At 40.1% G+C, this 18,604-nt stretch overlaps 1 long non-coding RNA gene across 1 annotated transcript in view; it reads right to left on the reverse strand.

Moving 5' to 3' along the window:
• Positions 1-12,583: 12,583 nt before the first annotated feature.
• The window catches only part of LOC125933780 (uncharacterized), a 30,980-nt gene continuing 24,959 nt past the window's right edge, over positions 12,584-18,604 (reverse strand). The window contains exons 5-6 of the long non-coding RNA XR_007461099.1: positions 13,567-13,609; positions 12,584-12,808 (exon numbers count right to left, since the gene is read on the reverse strand). This is a non-coding gene — a long non-coding RNA (uncharacterized LOC125933780). The remainder of the gene's footprint in view (positions 12,809-13,566; positions 13,610-18,604) is intronic.

Genomic DNA, 18,604 nt, shown 5'->3' on the forward strand with positions numbered 1-18,604 from the left:
CCTTTGAAGTATTTGCTGGCATAAAGATTTGGAAGGCCACAGATAGAGATTTTAAGTGTTTATCTTGGAAGGGTAGGATTATAGATGAGTTCTTATTTTTTTTTCTTTTTGCCAATCTCTACTTTCTACAATGGATGACTATTGTTTTTAACAGAAAAGTTAAAATCATGCTAAAGCAGGAAGGGGGCACCTGGGTGGCTCAGTTGGTTAAGGGTCGGACTCTTGGTTTGGGCTCAGGTCGCGGTCTGTGCTAGCCCTGTGTCACACTCTGCACTGACAATGCGGAGCCTGCTTCAAATTTTGTCTCCCTCTCTCTTGCCTCTCCCCCGCCCCTCAAAAATAAACATTAAAAGATAAATAAAAAATTAAAAGGTAAGGGAAAAGACAGACACAGAGGAAGAAACCGTGGACTTAAGGGAAGGTGACAAAGGTTTTTGAGGCTATGTGATAATGCAGATATTTAAACAAACTATGTATGCATTTCCCGTTTTAATTAATTGCCTGTTCTTTGCATTTTGACTACTATTTACAGTTTTTTAAGACCTCTAATTTTTAAATCTTTAGAGCTGTATTTCTTAAGGAGAGGCATACATGGGAATCAGCAAGGAAACTTTTTCAAAATGCCCTGCCAGGGTCCCACCCTCAGAGGTTCTGATTCAGAATACAGACATAGGGACTGGGTAGGAGTCTTCTGGAAAACCTTCCCAGGGTCTCTGATTCTCATCCTGGTTGACAGTTCCACCATGTGCAAGACGATTCACTGGGGGTACTGAAAGGAAATATTAGAACTTCTAATTTTATTTTCTATGGCATCCTTTAAAAATCTCTACTTGTATGTGTATTAATGCTCTATATAATACTGATATTATAAGATATGTATAATTTGCAAATACATTTACGTATTTTAGGGAGCATCAAAGACGTTTTTCTTATAAGGATCTACAATAAAAAATTTGGAGACAACTGCTTCAGAGAATGAATTATAAGTGGGATAATTCAAGTGTCCAACCAAATTAGAAATTTTTCTCCAGACTTAGGTAGAGAAGTGTCACACTATGGATGATGACTCATTTTGACCTACTTAGTCCCCTTCTTAGAAATACATTACTATTTACTGGTCCTGGGTCATGATTTGTGGTGTATTATCTTCCCCAGGTAGGCTGCAGGTGTCTCCTTGGTAAATACACATGCACATACATGCCCTAACTATAGACGTCAGCATTTGGAAGCTCTCAAAGCCTTCAAGAGGCTCATCATTATTCCGTGGTTCCTACATGATAAACTCTTATAACTGCTTTGAAAATAAGCACCTGCATTGTCTTAATGTGAAAAGCAAAACAATGAATAATAAATAGTAAATAAATATTGATTAAAAAATAAAACTATAGGAAAAAGAGTGAGAAGTAAATCTTCTAGGTAAAGAGAGAGAATTGAACATGCACACATCTCCTTTTGCTTTTTTTAAAGCCTCAGTAAGATGATGGTAAATGGATTTTTTTAAAGGAAGAAATATTAGCAATCAAAAAAATTTTAACTCCTCAGAGCAACAAAATTTCGAAAGCTGAAAAGTAAGAAATGTGGCCATGACACAGCAGACAGGGGTAAACGGAATCCTAGCGAGCAAGTGGGGAAATTCAAGAAACCAATCAGAATTTCCCAAAGGCTCAAGAATTGATGGCCCCGGAGACCTCTGTCAGTGAGGTGGGGACATGCAAAACCATAAGGGGTGGTTCAAACTCTATTTAGAAAGCAGTTAACATCCTCTCCCCTCTCTGCAGAGCAAGGCCAGTACCCACTGCAGAGAGACTAGATCAGGGGTCTGTAGATTGGAGGACACTGGGCAGAGATGATGACTGGATGTCGTACTGAAAACAGAGGCATGAAGTGGATAGGTGGAGACCCACAGCTCTTTGTTTGCTGTGTTCCCCCCAGTGCCCACAGCCAGAATGATGTCTTTGGACATAAGCTTGTAAGAGTACTCTCTGGGGAGTTTGGTCTCCCCAAGAGGAAAAACAAAGGCACTGATTTGGGAGTCCCCCAAGCAAACAGCCCAGCCAGAATGTATGGTGGAGCCTCTGGTCAATAAGCCCCTGAGGTTCAGAACTTCACTCAGCTTTTCAGCCCCTGTTCTTAAATAGGAGCAGACAATCAAGGTTTACTAGACATGGAGAAAGGCCTCTTACATAAAATATAAAGACCAAAATGAATAGAAGAAATGAACTTAGAGAAAAGGGAAACCAAACAGGTTGAGGAAAACATCCAGTACCCTGTGATTAATATCCTCAGAGCTGGGGCACCTGGCTCGCTCAGTCAGTTAAGCATCTGTTTCTTGATTTCGGCTCAGGTCCTGATGTCACATTTTGTGGGTTTGAGTTCTGCATTGGTCTCTGTGCTGACAAGGCAGATCCTGCTTGGGATCCTCTCTCTCCCCCTCTCTCTGTCCCACTCCCCTACTTGTTCTCTTTCTCTCTCTCTCTCAAAATAAATAAATAAACTTAAAAAAAATCCTCAGAGCTAAGATATGTAACCATCAAATAAGTATATGACATTAGAAAAAGGAACATCCAGGAACACATATTAGACCCCTTGGAAATTAGAAATAGGATAATAAAAACTAAAATACAATAAAAGGGTTAGAAAATGAAGAAGAGTAAGTCTCTGAAATTAGAGCAAAAGAAAGAAATAAGCGAAAAATAAGAAAAAAGGGATATCCAGAACAGAATATCTAATTTATGAAAATAGGTATTCCAAAAAGAGAGAACAGAGAAATCATAGGAGAGACCATTATTAAAGACATAATTGAAAAATATTTCCCACAACAGAGGAGCATGCATTTCTGAAAGGAAAGGTCCATCAAATGCCTACACAAGGATTGAAAATAGACCCACATCAAGACACACCAGTGTGAAATCTCAGAACAATGAAGACAACAAAAAGATGCCACAAGCTTCCAAAGAGGAGGAGAAAATAGCTTCTATGAAGAGGGTGATGAATTAGAATGGTTTCAGGCTTCCCAATAGCAAACCCAGGGGCCAGATGGCAACTGCCTTCAAAATTCTCCAAGAAAATGATTTCCAGTTTAGAATTCTATACCCAGCCCAAACTATCTACCAAGTGTCAGGATGGATTAAAAACGTGTCCAGGGTGCCTGGTTGGTTAAGCGTCTGACTCCTGGTTTCTCACTTTGTGAGACAGGGCCCCATGTAGAGCTCTGTGCTGACAGTGTGGAGCCTGCTTGGGATTCTCCCCCCACCCACTCTCTCTCTCTTTTTCTCCCTCTGCCCCTCCCCACCCTCCCACCTCTCTCTCTCTCAAAATAAATAAACATTTAAAAAATTTTTTTTCAAAAGTTGCAGACATACAAATTCTCAAGAATTTATCTCCCATGCCCCTTCCCCAGGAAGTTCCCAGGACATTTGTCAAAACATGAAGCAAATAACACCAGAGCTTACACAGAAGGGAACTACCCTGGGATGACCACGAAGCGAGATTCCAAGATGAGAGATGTGCCTCAGGTCCAGGTTGCAGTGCATTAGAAGGCTTTGGGAGAGATTTTGGGGGAGATTGATGAAATTGTTAGAGTACCCAAAGATTCTGAATGTCTTGAGAGCAGACACTGACAGATAGCAAATTTAAATGTGTAGAAGATGAAGCAAACAGAAAGTAACAGAGTTGTTAGCTCCAAGGACAACAAAAAGGTGTGCAGGAAAGGAAGTTATCACGATTTGCTGTGGTTCAGCTATGAGTGATGTTTTATACCCACTGTAACACAAACATTGACTGAGATGACAACATTGTGGAACGGGAAGAATGGAGGATGGGGAAGGATGAACATGTATGGTGGGGGCAGTGGAAGGAAAGACACCTTATCTTCTATCCTGGACAGAAATCAGATAATGGCTAACATTGAAAGGGCAAGGAAGAGCATTTCAAGCTTGTTAATTTGGAGACCTGGAGATAAATACCAAAAGAAAGAGGCTTAAGTGTAGAAAATGGTGAGGAGGAGAGGGGATTGCTGTTTTTCATGACAAATTTTGTAGAACAATTTAACATTGTAGATTATGTGCATGTAGAACTCTGGGGGACAAAGAGAATATTTAAAAAGTGCCTATTAATATTTTCTTCAGGAAAAACAAAGCACATCTCCTTTCCTCTCTGGATTCTAATTCCCAGAGCTCTGCTTGCTAGAGACTGCTTGCTCTTCCTTGTGAGTTCCTCCAAACATATTCTGCGGCTCTATATGAGGCTTACACTTGCCTCATAAACTACAGTCCTGATTGAATCTTGTGATCCACCATGATCTTGAGTCAGACACATCCAGGCCACTTTCATTTTTTGAGGCTCCCAATATATCGAAAAAGAAAAAGTTGCAAAAATGGGATTAAAACTGTGGGTGAGCTTTACATGTCTACGTTAATAAAGGAATACATTTATCAGATACTAGAGTGATGCCAGAGTTCTAAATTTCAGGCCCTATGAGAATGTGAGGCCCAGGCCAAGTGGCTTTCCTGCACTCCCACCCCCCAGCACTCCCCAGCCCCTTCCCGTTCTGTGCTCAGTCTTATCCTGAGATCCTTTTCTAATTTTACCGTCTTCCCTCTTCCCTCGCCCCGCCTGTTATTGTGCTATTTCCTTCCCTTCTACAGAATGTGTATTATTCTGCATTTGCCTTCACTGAGCTTCATTCAGTTCCAAGCAATTCCTCTGGCTCTTCCTCACCCTGCTGTCACCTGTCCTTTGAATCAATATGCTCTCCATCCTAACAACCCTCATTAATTAATTAAAATGCCCTCCTCCGCCTGTTTTCCATTTTGGTACCACATTCACATTTAATGAGCATGCTGGCCATTCCATTATTCAGGTCACTGATGAAATGTTACATCACCAGCCCCAATCTCTGTGGACACCACATTTGTTATGTCCTCCTAAGTTAATAATAATCCACAGTATTCATTCTCTAGGCACGCAGCCACTCGTAATTATGTGGTTTAGAATTTAAATTTTAGACCAGTGGTTTGAAAACCTGGTTGCATGCTAGAGACACCAAGGGAGATTTTTAAAATGTGGATCCTAGATCTTACAACAATCTTATCATACTACATTAAAAATAGGCCCAATAAATGAACCTGGTCACCTTAGATACAGAATCTTCTTCGTCTGTTTGAAGAGAAGAAAAGTAAAATATTAGAGATGACGTTCAGGGCCTTGCAATACAAAGAGGTGACAGGCTGTCAAATTTTAAGTTCTAGTTTTCCTTTCCTTGAATTCTAAAGGGCAAAAAAAATTTAACTTGGTCATGGGTGCTCTATTAGTTTTCTATTTCTGTTGTAAAAAAAAAAAAAAACTACCACAAATGTAGTGGCTTAAAATAACACAAATTGATTATCTTACAGTTTGGGAAGTCGGAAGTCTGAAATGGATCTCACTGGTGTAAAATCAAGGTGTCAGCAGAGCTGTTCTGGCTCTATTTCTTGCCTTTTCCTGCTTCCAGAAGCCACCCACATTCCTTGGCTTGTGGCCCCATTTCTCCAGCGATGTGGAGTCCTACACATGCTGTTACCTCTCTGGCCCTCTCTCCTACCTCCCTCTTTCCGCTTTTAAGGAAACTTGTTATTGCATTGGGCCTGCCCAGATATTCCAGAATAATCTCCCTATCTCAAGGTCAGCTGATTAGAAATCATGTGTTTTTGCCATGTAGCCTAACATGGTCACAATTTCAGGGAGTAGGACATGGACATTATTATGGGCAGGGGGTATTATTCCGCTTACCACAGGAGCATATTCAGTTTTCTCCTAGTAATTTCTTTTTTTTCTTTCTTTATTTTGGGAGAGAGAAAGAACACATGTGCAAAGGGAAGAGGGGCAGAGAGAGGAAGAGAGAGAGAATCTCAAGCAGGCTCCTCGTTGCCATTGCAGAGCCTGACATGGGGCCATGAGATCATGACCTGAGGTGAGATCAAGAGTCTGACACTTAACTGACTGGGCCACCCACGCGTCCCTCTCTTAGTAATTTTTAGATAAGATATGAGTGCATATAAAACTCTTCATTTAGAATTCTACACAAAGCTCACAACCCCCTGGGCACAGTGACACATCCTGCCTCCTACCTAAAGGCCTATCCCCAGAGCCCAGGGACCTGCTGTGATCAGGGCCTCTCATATCAGGCTGCAGGACTATTGCCTAACCTTGACTCTGGAGACCACCTCATTAGGCCAGCAGCCTCCAGTGTGGGATCACTGTGTTCAGTGTAAGCTGGAAATCTCTCTCCCATGGGCACTGGTACAGGGTGGGTCTGGAACATGCAGTACAGTCATCCCTGGGTTAACTTCAATCCATTTTCAGTCTCTATGGCTGCACAAAGGATTCTAAACCATAAGTTTCCACTGGGAAGTCCCTGGTGCCTTTCTGCATTCCCCATTGAATCAGAAGCTTAAGAGATGGGGCCCAGAAATCTGCATTCTTTAATATTTCCAGTTTAATTCTGTGTACTGTCAGGGTTAGGAACTATGGGTTTAGACCATGTTTTTTAGTTTAGTGAATATATTGTAAAGATTAAAACTGAAACCTTGCCAAAATCAAGATTATTAGTAGCACCTATTACTTTTTGGGAAATGTCAGATTCTTATATACAATTAAAATATATTATGTATTTTATATATATTATATCTATATATTATATAGCATATATATTATGATATGTTAATGTATATTAATGACATATAAGTGTTACATATTACTTTCTGATAGAAAAAAATCAGATTAAAAGTATGTTCTATTTAAGAAAATCCAATGGCCTGAAACCAAATTTATAAATAATAAGAATAAAAATAATTAGGGGGTAATAATTTATATTACAAAGTAATTCATTGTATTATTTCCTTTAAACAACATTTCCCTCTAGGTCTCTTAAAATACCAGTCAATACACAAAAATTCAGTTTGTGTATTGTTTTTCAGGAACATTTCTAGTGCATCAAGCATGGTGCACCTGACTCCTGATGAGGTGGGGCTTGTGGTTTGAGGAATTTGAGTGGAAGAAAAAACAGAGTTGACTGGTCTGTGGAATCTCTTGCCTAGGTCTTCCTCTCTGTGGTGTCCCAGGGCCAGGTATGCTAGCTTGGTCACACCCTTGTCTGCATTCGAGCTCACGTAGCTCCAGCTTTAGGCTCAGCCCTGTACTCATTTCTGGGATGACTCCTAAAGTCACAGGAGTTTCAGAATCCCTAGCTCAGCACTGAGAACAAGCATCAGATGGCCCTGACCTTGGTCCTCACTTCTGATAATTGGGATTTCAGCTTTCTTTCCCAAGTGTTGGCCTATAGCTTGAGCTTCTGCTTGGGGTGTCTGCCTTCTTTGGAGCTTTTTACTTCTCCTCTCCATGGCAGGTTCTCAGGACGTTTAACTTGAAACCTTAGCCATGCGTGCAGAACCTGAGATTGTCCCTGAAAAGACAGGCTCACACCCACCAACCAGTGGCTTGAGAAGGAACTTGTTCTCCTGTACTAGGATCCTATGATGATCTGGCCATCTTCACCCCCTTCACAATGGGCTCTCTCGAATGCTGGTGACATTGCAAAGCTGGGCTTTCTTCATTTTGGTTCCAGACCCCTGGGTCTGTTTGTGGCCTTAAACTGGGCTCTGGCCTGCTTGTCTGAAAATTTAATTCTCTCTTCACGTTAACATTTCTTCTGACGCAAGGATTAGATCCCATTCTCTATATCCCCAGCTGCTCATTGTGACCCTGCTTCAAACTAAGCAGACCATCTGGATCCATCTTAATGGAATAAGACCTCCCACTAGATGAGAGCCTCTTAGATCTCAACACCTGCCCAGAGTAGCTTCAGCACCTGAGAGTGTAGTGGTTTGCTCTATTGTCAATCCTTTGTAAGACCTGCCTTAAAACTGGTTGGCCTTCCATCTGGACATGTGGTATCATGTGGTTATTTGCGTCCCAATTCTTCCATGTAATAGATGTGAAATCCTCAAGTTTTGCTTAACTGGTTTGATCCTGAATAGATTTTATAGGGTTCTTCCCATCAAAATGTTCTGACCTATTTCATAAGTAGTTGTGGAATAATGTATGTAGAATGCCTTGTGCTTGGCCTATCATAAGGAGATATTACTATTTCTTTTTTCTTATTTGTTCCCCAGTGACTGCTTGTCTGTGTGGTTAAAAGCCCCATGCATCTCAAGGCCAAACAGGTCCAGAAATTCTCTCTGGATGACCTATCTCATCTCTACATCCTTAGAAGTCAGGAAAAGCCTGAGTTATTTGCAATTTTTGAGGCTCTTTGTATATAAATAAATGTTAAAAGAATGAAAAACTAAGACTCAGACCAAAGAAAATATTTGCAAAAGGAAATATCTGATAAAGGACTTGTATGCAAGATATATTAAAAAAAAACACTTAAAACTCAAAACAAGGAAACAAACAACCCAATTAAAAAGTAAAAAGTGGGCAAAAGATCTGAGCAGATACCTCACAAAGATATACAGATGGTAAACGCTCATTTGAAAAGATCCTTAACATAATATGCCATTAGGAAATTACAAATTAAAATGAGATATACCAGCACATGACTATTAGAACGGCTAAAATCCAGAACATTGGCAACACCAAATGCTGGTAAGGATCGGAGCAAAAGAAACTCTCATTCATTGCTGATGAAATGCAAAATGGTACAACCACTTTCTTTTTAAAATTTTTTATAGATTTTTTTTTAAGTTTATTTATTAGTTTGAGAGACAAAGCACATGTGTGAGCGGGGGAGGAGCAGAGAGAGAGGGAGAGAGAGGATCCCAAGCAAGATCCACACTGTCAGCACAGAGCCTGACACAAGGCCTCAACTAACGAACCACGAGATCATGACCTGAGCCAAAACCAAGAGTTGGACACTTAACTGACTGAGCCACCCAGGCTCCCTGGTACAGCCACTTCAGAAGACATTTTGGTGGTTTCTTGCAAAACTAAGCATACTCTTACCATTTGATTTTACCCAAATGAGTTGAAAACTTATGTTCACACAAAACCTGCACATGGATGTTTATAGCAGCTTTGTTCATAATTGCTAAAACTTGGAAGCAATGAAGGTATCCTTCATTCGGTGAATGGATAAATAAATTGTGGTACATCTAGACAATGAAATACTATTCTGTGATACGAAAAATTGAGCCATCAACAAGGGGAAGACATGGAGGAAACTTAAATGCATGTTGCTAAGTCAAGGAAGTCAGTCTGGAAAGTCTACATAGTATATGATTCCAACGTCATGACGTTCTGGAAAAGGCAAAACTATGGAGACACTAAAAAGATCAGTGGTTGCCAACGGCCCAAGGGTAAGGAATGAGAAGTGAACAGGTGAGACATAGGGGATTTTTAAAGCAACAAAGCTAGTCCATATGATACTGTACAGTGGATATATGACCTTGTGCCAAAACCCATAGATATGTTCAACACAAAGAGTGAAACTTAAGGGAAATGATGGACTTCAGTCAGTAATTATGAGTCAAGACTGATTCATCAATTGTAACAAATATTCCATACCAACACAAAGTATTAATAATAGGAAAAACTCTGTGTGCAAATGAGGGAGGGCAGGACTTGGGAACTCTGTAATATCTGCTCAATTTTTCTGTAAATCTGAAACTATTCTAGAAAGTAGTCTATTAATTATAAAAAATAAATACTAAAATAGGGTTCATTTTAAATGTGGTTTATTTTAAATATTTCCATTTAAAAACTCAGTGCTTTTAAAACAAACAAAAATATAACGCAATGTAATTGTGCTTCTCACAAGGTAATTGTGGGATTATAAATATCTTTTTTTTAATTCCAGTCTAATCAGGGATTATAAATATCTTAATGCATAATGCATGACAGATGAATGGTCTGCTAATGGGAAGCATGTTCCAAGCTGCATGATGAGAGTTTTCTTCCTTCAGTTCTCTGAGTGCATCTCTGTAATGTACATGAAACTTTACTTGGCAATAACCAGCATGGAGCCCCTTCCTTAATGTGAGTCCTTTGGCAATGGAGCACCATGATGGGCCCTACTGGGGCTTAGCTTTGTTTTTCCAAGCCCGCTTCCAACCCTACCCATTCTGCTTTTGAACTCGAGTTGGCTGGCTGTTTGCAGGTAGACATTTCTAGTCCTAACTGCCTATCTACCTAAACATCCAAGGCTCACCTCCTTGTGATGTCCCATTCCTATCCTCTGCCCACCTACTGAGCCTGGGCCAGCCACAACACTGAACAACTACAATGACTGTACATTGTGTTTTGCCAGCTGGACTACTTCTGGTTAATAGCTCTCCACAGAGAGGGACTAGAGATGAAAACAGAAGGACTGATTTCATTATGCATAAGGCTTTCTTGCAGGGTCACTTCTGTGTCTACTTGCCTTTGCTATACTTCCTCTATTCCCAAGGGTGAGGCCTACCTCCCAGAAAGATAGAAATGAACACGCTTGCTGACTTCCCTTTTCTTTCACTTTTTCCAAGTTTTTTCTCATTATGATAGTGGTAAGTACTCTTAGAAAATGTGCAAGTCACAGAAATGCAGAAAGAAGCACAGAAAAAAAAAGTCACCCCAAACCCTGTATTACCCCGAGGCAACCACTAATGTCATTTCACTTCTGTAAATTTTTAGCTCCGCATTCACTCTTGAACCTCACACAATTAGATTTTGCCTCCTCCATTTTCCTGGAACTACGCTCCCATAGGTCAATGTCTGTCACAGGCGACCTTCCTGGTATGCTCTGGATTCCATCTCGTCTTCCTTCTCAAGAACTTCATTTCTGTAATTATTCACTTCTGCCTGCATTATTCATTCTCCCCTTTAGTGGATCACTCCCATCAGTCTGCAAACCTGTCTTAGTATTGCACATCTTAAACTCTTCCTTAAACCCATTACCTCCTCTCTGTTCCTCTTCATAGTAAAACATCTCAAAAGAGATATCTATATTTACCTCCTCCACCTTCTCCCCACTGGCACTCTTCGATTTGCTTCAGTAGGGTCCTCTTCACCCTACTGAAAAGACTCTTATCAAGATCATCCGTGACTTCCAGCTTGCTAAATCTAACGGTCAATTATCTGTCCTCATCTTCACTTCTCAGTGGTATTTGACATAGTTCAGTCTCCTTCCTTTCAGAAATAACTTGTGCTGTTGGTCTCTGTTGACAGCACACACTCTGCTGGTTTTCCATTTATTCCACTCTTCCTTGTCACTCTTTTTTTGGTCCCACCTTCTATGTCTGGCTTTGAAATATTGATTGAGTCTGAGGCTTGATTTCAGGCCTTTCTCTATAATCTCTCCTTGGTAATTTCACCAGTCCCACTGTTTTAAATATCATCTATATGATACTGACCCTCAGATCTATATCTCTAGTTTTGGCCCCTAGGATTAGTTTGCATTAGGTTGCATGTATCAGCAAAAGCCAAACAATAGTGGCTTAAACAAAATAAAAGTTTGCGCTTTTTGTTCAGTACTTAAGGAAATTCAACATACAAGGATATTTATTCAATATACAAGGAAATATATATTATATATTAATATATATATTAATATATATTAATATACATATATTAATATATATTTATATATTAATATATATGTTAATATATATTATATATTTAAATATATATATATTTAAGTTTATTTTGAGAGAGTGTGGGGGGAGGGGCAGAGAGAGAGAAAGAGAGAAAGAAAGAATCCCAAGCAGGCTCTGCACTGTCAGAGACATGGGGCTTGAACCCATGAACCATGAAATCATGACCTGAGCTGTAGTCAGATGCTTAACTGACTGAGCTATCCAGGTGCCCCATAAAGAAGTATATTTGCTGTGTAAGTTTGAAGGAAAGCAAACTAGGACTTATATGGTGGCTTGATTGCCATCAGAGACCCAGAGGACTTCCCTTTATGTGTTTCATTATCCCAGCCCTTGGTTTCCACCCTCAAGGAGCACCTCATTATTTCAAGATGGCTGCTGGAGATCCAGCCGTATCATAAACATTCCAGACTGCAGGTAGGAGAAAAGCAGGAGGACAAAGTGTTCATTTCCTAGGTGAGTTAATTCCCTTTAAGGAGGCTTTCTAGTTTCTTCACAAAACTTCCACTTCTACCTCATTATCCACAACTTAGTCATATGGCCACACTTAGTTGCCAGGAAGGCTGGGAAATACAGTCTTTATTTCAGTTAGCAATACACCTAGCTAAGTATCAGGGTTCTGTTACAGAGAAGAAGAGGAAAGTGGGTATTGGGTAGAGATCTAGCAATCTCTGCCACGCTAACCCTGACTCTTCCCTGTGCTGTGAGCTTACGTGTCTCTGTGTCCATAACATCTCCATTTGGACGCCTAATGGGCTTTTCATACTAAACTTAGATAAACCTCTTGATTCCCTCCACCCTCAAACCTGCTCCTCCCAGCCTTTTCCATTTCAGTAAATGGCTTCACCTCATTGTTCAAACTAAAAACCTAAAGTCATTTAAAAAAAAAAACACACAAACACCTTTTGTTATGAAAACTCAAACACACTGAAAGGTAGAGCAAATCAAATAGTATAAAAACACCGATAGATCCAGCATCTATTGTGCTTGTTTAACCTTTTTTTTTTTTTTTGAACTGAAGTATTTTAAAGTACAGTCATTGTGGGGCACCTGGGTGGCTCAGTCGATTAAGCGTCTGACTTGGGTTCAGGTCAAGATCTCGTGTCAGGCTCTGTGCTGACAGTACGGAGCCTGGAGCCTGCTTTGGATTCTGTCTCTGTCTCTCTCTGCCCCTCCTCTGCTCACACTCTGTCTCTCTTTCTCTGTGCAAAAATAAACATCAAAAAAAGTAAAGTATAGTCATTGTGACATTGAACTCAAATTCTTCAGTTGGCATCTCTAAAACATAAAGGCATTTTTGTGTATATCTGTGATACTATCACCAGTCTTCTCAAAATGAACAATTCTTTACTCCTCTCTTCCTCATCCGCCACAGCGAGTCAATCAGTAAGTGATGTCAACTCTCTGGCCACTCCTCACTCTCTCCAATGCCATCCCATCCCAGCCACTATCAACCCTTAACTAGACTTTTGCTCTGCATTCTTCCTTCTAACTCTCTATTTTGCACATAGTATCAAACTATTCTTTCAAAAACTTAAACCATGTTATATCACCTCCTTAATTAAAACCCTCCAGTGATTATCTCTTTGTGATTAGATTAGAATCCAGGCTTCTTTACGACCTACTTGACCTGACTCCTGAGTACCTTTCTAAGCTCTCCGCCTTCTCTCCCCTCACTCCTGCCTTATTTTGTTCCTTTGAATACCAGAGTAATTCCTGCCTAACTCTAGTGTTTAGGCTATACCTTCTGCCTGGAAGGTTTCCCCCAGATCTTTGTATGGCTGGTTTCTTCTCATTCTCAAGTCTTACCACAGATGTCACCTCCTCAGGGAAGCTTCCTCTGCTCATCCTATCTGGAGAAGTGCCCCCCATCTGTCTTCAATCAATTCGTAATCTATTATCCTGTTTTATTTTATGTGGCCTTTATTGCTATTTTAAATTATATTATTTGTTTACTTACTGATGGCCTGTCTTCCTCTTGTATGGAAGCTCCATGAAAGTGCCTAGAACAATGTACAGTGCAATATATACAATCAACAAATGATGTTAGAGAATAAATCAATAAATTGATCTCTGGATATTGAAAGACTTTGCTTTGAATTGCAGCTCCATTACTTACCAGATGTAGTGGGAAAGTTACTTAATTTGTCCCTAGAATACCAATGTCACAGGACTATTATAAAACTTAAGAGGGGTAATTATGTAAAGCACTTAGTATAGCTTTCGATGTATAGTAAGCCCTAAAAACATGACAACTGCTATTATTACTACTGCTATTAATTATTACATGTCTCTGCTGCATTTGATCATTGTGAACATTGCCTCCTGAAGACTGTTTCCTCTTCTGGCCTTTTTGATGCCATACACTTCTAGTTCCGCTGTCCTTGGAATGCCTCAGAACACCTTCTGTGGCACAACCCTCACCTGATGACTCCGTAATTATTCTTTCCATGCCTGGTACCACGTATTGCTTGGCCACAACTGACCGGACAAGAGACGAGCACCTGGTCCCAAGGCAGTGTCTGTTCATTGGCCTAGGTGCTACCCCGGCTCAAGAGCTCCAACCACATGTTCTCTATGATGGGTGATTGCTAAGTAGATAAATGAGCTCATTTCTCCTGAGGAATATGAACAGAGTAAGAGGGAGCACATGAGATAGAGAGATACTATATCGGGAGCAGGAGAAGCAGGGACAGAGAATACTTGGTGACTACAAGGACGCCTGGAGTGGGCAGATGAGCATGTAGCCTAGTCACAACAACTTCATTGTATCTTGATGACCTTTCAGGCTCCATTAGTCCTCCATTAGTCCTGCTGCTTCTAACTTTCTGTGCAGCTTCACAGTAACCTCTATATCCAAGGTCGCTTATCTGTTCCTCACATGGCAAAGAACCTAACCAACACCCTCACTGAACAGTTTCACTGGGTAGATTCAACAACCATTTCTTAGCATTTACCATTGGCCACACCCACTCATTTGCTCTCATAACTTGAACGCTCCTCTGTTGGTAATTCACCAATTGAATCTCTAACCTGACCTGTTTTCTGAGGTTCCAGCTCAAACTTCTGGGGCCCCACTGGCACTTAAAAGAACTACCTTCCAAACAAACTCATATTTTCTCCCCTTTCTCTCCTCTCATGCCCTGCCTGGCACAAATATATTCCTCTTCTTTTGTTCCCTGTCTCGGCTGATGACACTGCTTACTCCCAGTCACTTGGGCTACAAATCTTGGAGTGATCTTTGCCACGTCTGTCTTTATTATCTTCCACAGCTAATCAGCATCTGCTGATGCATCTGGCCCCTTTGTTCTTTTTACGATGTCCTTCCAGACTGTAGGTGCCTTGGCCCTCCCCTCCTACTCCTCTTCCATCACTGCTCTCCCTTTGCTCATGTGCTCCCGGCCCACCAGCCTCCTTGCCTGTCCCTGAACAGGCAGACACAAACCTGCTCCAGGGCTTTTGCACCTGCTGTTCCCTTTGCCCAGAACACTTTTTCTGAGCTCTATTCCTCTTCTTCTTCTTCACATCTTTGCTCAAATATCCTTGTGTCAACTTTCCTAATCACCTTGTTTAAATTCTAAGAATCTGACAACTGACTTTCCTTAACCTCTTCCGCTGTTTATTTTCTCCACAGCCCTCCAACGTGCTATGTAACTTACTTATTTTTTCATTTGTTGCATCCCCCTTTCTCCACTTGGCAGCCCAACATGGCCGAATGTGTGCACCACGGGGGCAGGAATTAATATCCCCAAGGCTCAACAGGGCCTGGTACGTAGTAAGCACTCAATAAGTGTGTGTTTAATCCATTAATTGATTACTCAGTCTCTCTCTGCTACCATTGTTTGTTTGTTTTCTTTTTAAACTGTTTCAAGACTATTTTTAAAACCAGTCACGACACTAAGCTTTTGGCCCGTTTGCCCACTCTACCAGCTACAAATGCTTGCTCAGCAGCTGAGGGGCACTCTTTAGCAGCATGTGTGAAAAGTAAATAAAATCCATATAAAACAAATCGTTTCCATAGGCTGCATTCTTATAGTCTTGCTACAATGCCAATGCTACATCCTGGGCATATGTTTCTGACCCACATGGAAAAAATTATAAATCTGGCCAGTTGGAACTGCCATCTGGAGTAGCGCTAGCTTTTTTCTAATAAGCTCTGTGTCTTGGCCCTTCTCAGCCATTAAGGGCTTAGAACTGTCAGAGTGATAGTGGTTTCAGCTACCCCCACCGTTTTTTGTCCTTGCCGCAAAAGGCAGTGTCCTGTGCCTCCTGGAAAAGCAGAGACCCATCTGGTTCCTCCAGTAATATGGTGGAAAGCAAATCCTGCAAGAATCCATGATCTTTTTCTTTTAGTTTTCTATTTGCACTGAAGCCTAGGTCCCTCCCTCTTTTTCAATAAATATCTTTAGAATATTTAGAATATTCAGAGTGATTAATTTTGTTTGAAATCCATGTTATATTCTGCTTTTATTTTTTTAAAGTTGTTTTTTCCCATTATAAAAACAATATATGCACAGTTTCATTTTAAAAAATGTAAATATGGGGGAGAAATCACCCAACAACTTTTGGAATAATCGCTATTCATGTTTTGCCCTGTTCCTTTCTATGAATATTCTTCTCATGAATATATATTTCTTGCTGTTTTTCAACTAAGATTACACTATGACAATATGTCAATGTTAATACAAAACTATATAATTTTGAATAAATAATCTAATTTAGGTAACGTCATTTATTTTTTCCTTTTTAAAATCATTCTACATTTGGACATGTATTTCGAACTTTTTGCATTAAACTGAAATTGAGATTAACTTCTCTGGGCATATGGTTTTCCTGACTTTGATATTATTGACTTAGACTAGGATTTCTGAGAGAAATTACTAAATCATAGACTATGAATGATTAGAAAGCTCCTGATGTACAACCTAACTTCTTTTCAGAGCTGTTTTCCTTAAGCTTCTTTGGATGGAAGGAGTCATTCAGGTTGCCTCAGTCATTGGGAAGTTTATAGGAATGACAATTGGAGAAAAACCTAGGGCAGGAATCCAAGCCATAAAAGCCAGGCCTCATGTAATGTCACAGAGTGAAAATGAATTATCTGAGCCACGCAGGCTGCAACTGAAGGTCAGTCAGGATGCAGGGAGCTCTGGGGAGCAGCTTGTCACTTGTCACCCATGAGCACTCACAGCCCAGGAGGCTCTGCCCTAGAGATCCCTTGTTAACAACCGGTCTCTTTCATCTTCTGTTCCTATCACCGACTCCTCAATTCCTTTTCCTATTTTCAATTCATTTTCACCACAGAAGTAATAACTGGTTCAGCCAATAGTCATCATACTTATTGAGACTGAATTTTTACTTCAGACTTCATCATTGGTCAGTTGGACAGATTATATTTGGTTATTCTTGGCTAAGTGCTCGTTTCTGTCTCAATCCTTTGTGGGGTTAGGCAAAATAGAATGTGACCTTCCTTCATTGAACTTGTGATAATCTGCTTGTGATGATTCAAAATATGTAACTACCAATGGCAGAGGCACTGACCAGTCAGTCCCAGCCAATGTGTCATGATGGAGTATCCCTGCTAGATACCATCTCTGGATAAGGACCCAGCAGGCTTGGTGGTCAGTCTATTCAGTACCAGTTCACCTGCCCATCAAAAAGGTAGGAAGTCATAGCAGCACTGTTCACAATAGCCCAAAAGAGGAAATAACCTGTGTCCATCAACAGATGAATGGATAAATCAAAATATGAAATATCTATATAGTGGAGTAATATCCATCCATAAAAAGGAATGAAGTTTTTAATTAATTTTTTAATGTTTATTATTTATTTTTGAGGGAGAGAGCATGAGTGAGGGAGGGGCAGAGAGAGAGGGAGACACAGAATCTGGAGCACACTCCAGGCTCTGAGCTGTCAGCACAGAGCTTGATGCAGGGCTCAAACTCAAAAACCGTGAGATCATGACTTGAGCTGCAATCAGACGCTTAACCAACTGAGGTACCCAGGTACCCCAAGGAATGAAGTATTGATTGTATGGAACCTGCAGATCATAATTTTGTAGGCTTTCACTAAGAAAAATATTATAAAATTATCTAATTTAAGGTAGGTAGAAAAGTGAATATATATATATATATATATATATATATTATGAAAGGAAATCACAATATATATATATTATATATGTATAATATATAATATATATATATTATGAAAGGAAATCACAATAGGTTACTAATTTTAAAAAGCTGAAAAATGCATTCTGAATATCACAGAATCTTGAAAAAGAACATAATATCTCTACTAACGAACTACCTGACACATGTCTACATTTCTCTCTCTCCCTCTCTCTTTCTCTTTGGTTGCATACAGTGGTTACCTCTTCTAAAGTTTATTCATTTATTTTGAGGAGAGGAGCAGGTGAGTGGGGGAGGGGCAGAGTAAGAGAGAGAAAATCCCAAGCAAGCCCCACACTGTCAGCACAGAGCCAGACACAGGGCTAGATCCCACGAACTGTGAGATCATGACCTGAGCCAAAATCAAGAGCCGGATGCTTAACCAACTGGGCCATCTAGGCACCCCCTGATTACCTCTTCTATGGCCACAGCTTTATAATATAATTTTAAAGACAGAGAGCAGAAAGATAATTCAGACTTCTTTTTAGCATGGTTGGTTGAAATTCTTTTTTTTTTTTTTTTAGTTTGGTAGTTGGGATGCATAGAGCATTCAGTTTCACACAATGTGATATGTAGTGCTGCTACAAGTTTGTGTCCTACAACTCAGAACCTCTGATAAATTCTATTTCACATGATTCACATCTTAAAAAAAGATTATAAATATATGGTGAATTTATCAAATATGTCCTAGTAGGCAAGAATAGCCATTTTGACCAGATATCTGTAAAAAGTAAGCATCCTGCTTATAATTTTGCATACCTAACAATTAAAATAATTTCCCACAGATTGGCTTCTGGCTCCATTTATTTCGAGCCTTGTTTCTTTCCC

This window comes from Panthera uncia (genome assembly GCF_023721935.1).
Source record: "Panthera uncia isolate 11264 chromosome A1 unlocalized genomic scaffold, Puncia_PCG_1.0 HiC_scaffold_16, whole genome shotgun sequence".
Lineage (NCBI taxonomy): Eukaryota > Metazoa > Chordata > Mammalia > Carnivora > Felidae > Panthera > Panthera uncia.